The following is a 7,844-nucleotide window of genomic DNA, read 5'->3' as shown; positions in this document are numbered from 1 at the left end:
CCACTGATCTTCCAACAGTGATGTCTGTCTGAGAAAAGACACCCGAGATGGAAAACAATGCATCTATAGCAGGACATACTATGGTTAGATTACAGGAAGATTTCAGAACATGTTTAAGGGTTATTTTAGCGAAAATGATCTTTCTGACATCTCAGTGTTTTCTGAGACAGTTATCTTTCTGATGACTGTGTAAACTAAGCTGTGTAAGTGTTGAAAAACACTCACAGCTAATAGTTTTTGTCTGAAACACTGAGCTCTTTTATGGATCCATCAAATGTTTGCTTCTTTTTTGAAATGTCATACCTGGGTGATATTTGAGAACTTATTTGCCATATTGAGACCACCATCTCGGTCATACACAGAAAAGGTTGTTTTCAGCAAAAACGTATACACTCTAACAATGCTGGGTTGTTTTAACCCAAATTTGGGTCCAATATGGACAAACCCATATGGGTTTGTCCATATTTCATCCAAATTTAGGTTGAAACAACCCAGCATATTTTTAGAGAGTACCTATAATAAGAAGTATCAAAAAACAAGTTCACAATAATAATAATGAATGATTCATTTGTTTAGTAAATAAGCATATCATGTAATTAATTCAATTGATGTATTTGGTTCATTGAGAACCCTATTATTTTAATTCACATTCCAGAAATAACTTTACATTTAGCTCATGCAATTAACAAAAATGATATGACTTGTCAACCTTTAGGGTGAGTCCAAATAAATAGAGTTGAAGCAGTATGGGGAAAACTAATATAGATTAGTGTAATTTAATCTGCAGAATGCTAATCGTAATTTAGCTACTTCAAGTCTTGCACATCTTAGGAAGAATGTCAGTTTGCATACTGTCCATCCTAAAGCATCATAGTGTATTAAAAATAGCATGTCAATGATTTTCAAATCAATGCATCAGTGCTTGCCAAGACAAAGAGGTGCACACCAGCATTATTGTCAACCCTCCAGTGTAAAGCTGGCTGTTCCTTTCTTTCCTTTCTTCGACTTCTCATTCTATTCGTCCCGCCTTTGCAAAAAATGTTTTACCAACGCCCTTTTTACAGCTGGTCAGCCTGTCATTGCGTTTCTTCTCTCACCAGTCTAGCGTGACTTTCTAAAAGGGCAGCTGTGTCTGAGTGTGTCTAGAAGTGTGTGTGCATGCCCTCCTGTAGCAAATGTGTTCATGTGTGGCAGAACAAACCAGTGGAGGAAATGTTAGAACACATTCCATCAAATCTGGGCTTTTCTTCTAAAAAGTGTGTGGAATTTCTTAAGTGTTCTGGTTTACGTTCCCCTCGTTTTAGTCTGTCTGTTACTGACAGAGGGCCAGAGAAGTCGTCTGATTGGAGTCATACGTATAGCCTGCAAGTGAACCTCTCCGTCCCCCTTTTCCTGGAGACCACCAAAACCCTGTTGAGAGATGAAACTGAATCCATCAGAGTTAAAAAAAAAAATTTTTGATTATGCTCCACCGGCAATTGCAAAAGCCCCACGGGTGTCCAGGATTTCAAGGAGGTTCATGACATTTAAGAGTTGATTGATCTAAAACTCTACAAAAATGGACTAAATAAATAGCAGTGATCCGAAGTATAGTTTGTGATTTGATTAAACTAACCTGGCAAACCTGGGGTAAATGGTGATCTTCAAAGGTAAAAAAAGGATGAAGTATGAAGTCAGCCAATCAGGTTACAGTTTACAGCTTATAGTCTCGTGTAGCCAGACCTTTAGACTGACCGCAGAAGGACTGGACTCTATCGCAGCTTTTCTCGGCCAAGGACCGCCCAAGAGGACGTTTGACTGACATGTTACGCAACCAATTGTTCGTTCATCGTCGAAGTCCCTGTCACATACACACACAGTTTGGACTTTGTTTTCAGTTTCCTCTGTTTCCCTTACTTTGTTGTCATGGTTATAACTTGATTAGTCATGTAGTTCACCTGAGTTCACCTATTATCACTAGCATTTAAAAGAGTAGTTCACTTTTAAAAAAAACTTTTGCTGATAATTTACTCACCCTCATGTCATCCAAGATGTCCATGTCTTTCTTTCTTCAGCGAAAAGAAATTAAGGTTTTTGATGAAAACATTCCAGGATTTTCTCCATATTATGGACTTCAATGGGAACCGAACGGTTCAAGGTCCAAATGAGAGTTTCACTGCAGCTTCAAAGGGCTTTAAACGACACCAGACGATGAATAAGGGTCTTATATAGCGAAACGATTGGTCATTTTAAAAATAAATAAAAAAGTTTAAGTTTTATAAGCTCATATGCTCGCCTTGCTCTCTTCTGTGATGAGCGTTTGTGACTCTCCTGTTCAAACTCGTTCATCAAAATTAACAAATCTTTTTTCGAGTCATGACTCGAAGGGTCCTAGATGAAGCCACGAACGTCACATACTTTAGTCTCATTGTCACTTCTATAAATACAACGTTGTTCTTCTTCCACAAGGGTTTTTTGACGTCATGGCATTTGTTTCCTGGCCGACTGTTACAGAATGCAACACACACGTCACCCGGACATCCTGTAGAAATGAACCAGATCACAACTTCGAAACTCCTGAAGTGTTTCCAGAAAAGTGTGCCATTTGTATCAGACGTTCAGCCAACAGTCCGTCTGAGGCTGAGGCTAATATTCATCTGACATTCAATATCCATCTGGTGGTGATGGTGCAGTGGATAAGACACATGCCTTTGGTGTGAGAGACCCGGGTTCGAATCCACTGTGAGACACCAATGTGTCCCTGAGCAAGACACTTAACCCCTAGTTGCTCCAGAGGCGTGCGACCTCTGACATATATAGCAATTGTAAGTCGCTTTGGATAAGAGCGTCAGCTAAATGTAAATGTAAATCTGACGGCCATCAAATGGACTGAGAGTCATCTGAGGCTGAGACTAGTAACCAGGGCCTTTTACAGCTTCTCTCCTTTCACAAGAACTTTTCTCACTATGTCTTCATCAGAATGACTTGGGTTGATTTATCCCAGAGAGCAATCAGCACCACAGACACTGCAGGGCTCGCTGAGCTGCGGTCTAGAGCGAAGCGTGTATCATACGGCATGCCTGAACGCGGTGAAGGGTGTTGGTGTGTGATTGAGCAATGACGTGAGAAATCACAAAGTCAAAGTCCCTGAGAGCAAGCGACTGGGCGTTTTCATGTGGCCAGAGCTAGTCTACTCCCTTCCAAAACCCCAATCAGGCTCCATTCCTCTACCCCCCACTCCTCATCCTAGCTTGAAAAGCACTACAACGTCTTTGTTTTATGGAGCATTTCTTGGCCACTGGAGGTGTTTTAAAAGAATTCCTAAAACAAACGTTTTCACTGCTTAATGTGTATTTATGTCATTTGTCACGAGGGAAGAACAAATCAACTCCAATCCTTCTTTAGTCTAAAGGGCTCCTGCCCTGAAGAGAATCCATAAGGACCACAACAAAGAGAGCAGTTGGTGCTGGTTCTGCCTGCTAGTGCTAGAAACTCCTAAAATATATGAATCAGCATTATAACTCTGAATTAATCACAAGACACACTTGGAAACAATCACTGCTATTTGGTTTTTCCTAGTGCTGTTTTGAAAGCTTGCTTAATATGACACATACTGGCTCTGCTGTGTAATCCATCACCACACGAGATGTGATTGTACACGGGCCAACGCAAACAAATGGCAGATCTGGCCGTACAATCCTTTGTGCAATAAATGGAACAAGGAGTCGGGCCTTCTATGGTTGCAGCAATATTTTTCCACACATCTTGGCAATCTCAGGTGTGTTTGCCAGTCTCCAGGCGAATGCACCTGAAAAGAGACGGTGTTAATGCTCTAGAAAGATTTTCCACCGCACATTAAAGTCAACACCTGGAAACTCTGAAACATCTCATATCGAGCACTTCCTCCCACCGATCGATAAATCTCCATGATACAAGGGTCTACCTTCTTTGTACATTTTTTAAACACAAAAGCTTTATTCTTATTCTCCAAACTAAGGCCACATGCCATTTAAAGTGGTCATGACATGATATATTACACTTTCCTTGATCTTTTGACAGGTATTTGTATTATCTTCTTCTCAAAAGCATTTATAGCTGCGTTTTCACCGAAATTACCTGGAACAATTTGTCCTAGAAACTTTTTTCCCCTAGACCTGTTGCTGTCTACATTTCCATCGCAGTCTGATAATGATAATAAAACTAATGATGCCCATTCAAACAAATCATTTCAGAGAGAAAGGCAGAATGTGGTTTGGCAAATATTTGTCTTGATCAACATTATAAGTGAGCATATTAAAATATTTTTTAAAAACACTTAGTTTCTTGTTACAATATCTGTTTTAAAAGGGATAGTTCACTCTTATGTTGTTACAAATAAGACTTTAGCTCATTTTGGAAACACAAATTAAGATTTTTTTAATGAAACTTGAGAGATTTCTGTCCCTACAATGTAAGTTAATTTAATCAAAACTTTGATGCTTCAAAAAATTTATTAAGAGGTTGTAAAATTAATATAAATGAATCGAGTTGTTTCTTCTGAAGAGACATAAGCTCTTTATACGTTTAGCAAGCAATTTTGAGCTTCTGTTTACCACATTTGATGAGCTTTATGTATGAACATTGATCGACGCTTACATGTGAATAAAAGCCTGTTCATCATCATATACAATACATTGATTGTGTCTATTTACAAGACGTGGATTAATCCACTTGATTCAAATGGATGTCATTTACAATCGACTTTCTGAAGCGGCAGAGAACAACTTAAGGGTAATTGATCGCAGAGCTCACATTTTTGGAAGAACACTCCCCTTAAGACCATTCTCCTTTCTGGCTTAAGCTACAATTGACCTATGGCTAAGCCACACCCTCAAACACAATGAGCCAATCACAGTGCGCAGCTAACCCTATACACTCGGACATTCTCTGCTTCCATGTCCATTGAAATGCATAACAGTTAGTCAGTTAGTATATTAGTTTTTTCTTGTCATTTTAAGTTTAAAATGGTCAAATGGTCTGCATGGGGCACATGCAACTCCGACATCTGAACCGAGATCAGTGTCTGCTCTGGATGAAGTGATGCGGTAGACCACAACACCAACTAAACGTGGATAAATTAAACAATGATGTCTACATCTGTTCTAAGTTAAGTCAACAATGTATTTGAACATTATCTTTAAAATCTCTAACGTAACGTTTGGCTAACATTACATTAGAAAACATTAACGTTGGCTTCTAGCTGCGTTGTACATCATGTCACTTAGCTTCATTAACGTATCTGTAAATAACCGAGATAACAAATGTGCTGAATGATTCATGTGAATACTGTAGCAGCAAACGGTGATGGCAACGATATGCGGTTTATCACGTTTACACTTTGACCTGTACATTTTTGCCTGGAGCTGAAGCTTTTCAACAACCTTCTCAACAAAAAAATAATTAATATAATCCTCCAATGCATATTTAAGCTCATTTAGGTGAATTGAAGACGATATATAATCTTTCTGTCTCCAAAAATCACCAATTGTCTCCTGTGAAATGTCTCCTACTGTGACAGCTGCCATAGCGCCTGTCCCTGAATGATGACTGTTTGTCTGAGTGAGAGGAGGGGGCGTGGCTTAGCCATAGGTCAATTAATTCCCAAAATTAATTCTCAAGAAGATGTGCATGCAGTGCACAGAGCTACAAAAATGTACACAGAATTACAGGGCATTGAGAAATGGCTGCCAGCCCTGTTATGCATCTTAATGATGCTAAAGAATGACAGGAAAAGGGTGGGAGCTTTTTCTCTGAACGGCACAGACACTTCTGAATTCCTGGCGAAACACTCACATTTACGTAGCACTGATGACCAGTAAGTAACTAATGGCTGCATACTACTCATACACCCTGTAATAAAATACTTAGGATGCTTTTCTTTTTATGCTAGTGTACTGTATATACACCTGTTTTAATTATTGTACACATTTAGATGATAGTGTTTAGCCACAAGGTAAGCAAAAATGTCTGGATCAACTGGAACAAAAAGAAAAATGATGGGTTGTTTTTAAACATGCCTCGGGAAAGAACTAAAGCACAGATGAGAACCAGAGTGGGACAGACATTTCTCGGCCTGTTTTGATCCCCGTTCCCTAGATTGTAATCAAAATCATTCCAAGATGCAAATAAACAGAATACCTCAGCAACAAGCTGAATTTGTGCTCAAAGATCCGGGGTGAACTCACTAAACAGTTGCATACCATATTTCATTTGAAAACCCTGAACCTTTTTACCAATCGCCTGCAATACAGGGTCAGCATATTTTATCTGTGTTTATGCTGTTATCTGGTTTGCATAATTCCTTTATTAAATTAGATGTTAAAACAAGCAGAAATAAACAATGCTATCCAGCATAATTCATTCTTAGCTAAATGCCTATTTTTTTGTAAATAATTTTTACAGTTTGGGTTCTGATTTCTCTTAACTGTTCCGGTTCTTTTAGCTCTCGAAAGGAATGCATTTTTATTCTTTTATTGTCAAATGATGAGATCATAATTTAAATTTTTTTTTTACAAAGGTGTTTAGTATGATATTTCATTCAACAATGAAATATTTAATTGCTTTATGATTAGGAACCAACTCATAAGATTAAAGGGATAGTTCACTTTAAAATTCATTTTTGATATGTTTTAGCTTACCTTAAGGGCATCCAAGATGTAGGTGTCCATGTTTCCACAGTATCGAAATCGTCTTCCATTGCGATTTCCTGTATATCTAAATATGTTTAGTGAAAGGTAAAACTTCCGAAATCTCTGTGTAAACAATGAGTGACGTAGACGTGCAAGCGATCACTTCCGGCGCATGCGCAGACCGAAGCGCCCCGTGCCGTCAGATCAGTTGGACGTGGCTGTGGTTACACGACGTAAAAACGATATAAATACTGTTCGTTTTCTCACACAAACTGCTCGTTTCGTGTCTTAGGCCATCAATGTGTACTTACATTAACGAGTCATTCAATCATGTTTAATTTTGACTTCTCTGTGCGTGCTTTTTGAGGTGAACCGAGGGAGGACCCCCTAAACCTCCATTATATGACTGACACATTGTTTGACCGAAAAATATCAAAATTGAAAATTCTGTGGAAACAAAGACACCTACATCTTGGATTCCCTTGAGGCAAAAATTAATTTCAAAGTGAACTATATAATGTGTTCATGAGCCAGACTTCACTGATCACACTGTACTTTTTTGTACAATCAGACATTAGGCCGATGAAATATCAGAATTTGGCTTTTCCGTCTCTTTCACTCTCAATCTTTGTCTCTCCCTCTCTGTCTCTCTCTCTCATCCTTTCCCTTCACCGTGGATGTGTAATTCGGCATTCCACGGACTCAGTGGCCCCCAATGTGATTGTGCTGCACTGTGTGTTTCGTTATATAAGCTGCTGCTGTAATGAGCAGGGGCTCATGTCCTTTGTACAGAGGCCTCTCTCTTTTTCACTTGGTCACTAGAGACCGGCAGCAATTAGGGGCAGAGCAGATACGCTGGACTGTGTCAACATTTGCTAGAAATCCATTGCCTTTATCCATCGTACGTCAATAAACGAATCTATACCTCTGCGCTAATGCTCCGTTCGGTCTCCCAGGTTTTTAATTAAGACGTTCTGATGGTTTTTCAAGTGTCCGGACAACTCTCAGGGCTTTTCAGACTGTCCAAATATGGTGCTCGAGTCTGATAGCCTGTTAGGAAAAATATGAATCCCATGATTCATCGCGCTATTTGTACAGCTACCTCTCTTCCCTCCTTTTGCAACAGGCCTGGGAGCAATTACGCTCCATGACTCCAGCCATATGTGCTCGGGCTTCTCAAATTCTTACTCTCTGATT

This window comes from Pimephales promelas, chromosome 9 (assembly GCF_988280905.1).
Source record: "Pimephales promelas chromosome 9, fPimPro1.hap1.1, whole genome shotgun sequence".
NCBI classification, from domain to species: domain Eukaryota; kingdom Metazoa; phylum Chordata; class Actinopteri; order Cypriniformes; family Leuciscidae; genus Pimephales; species Pimephales promelas.
Note: the sequence above shows the minus strand (reverse complement) of the source record.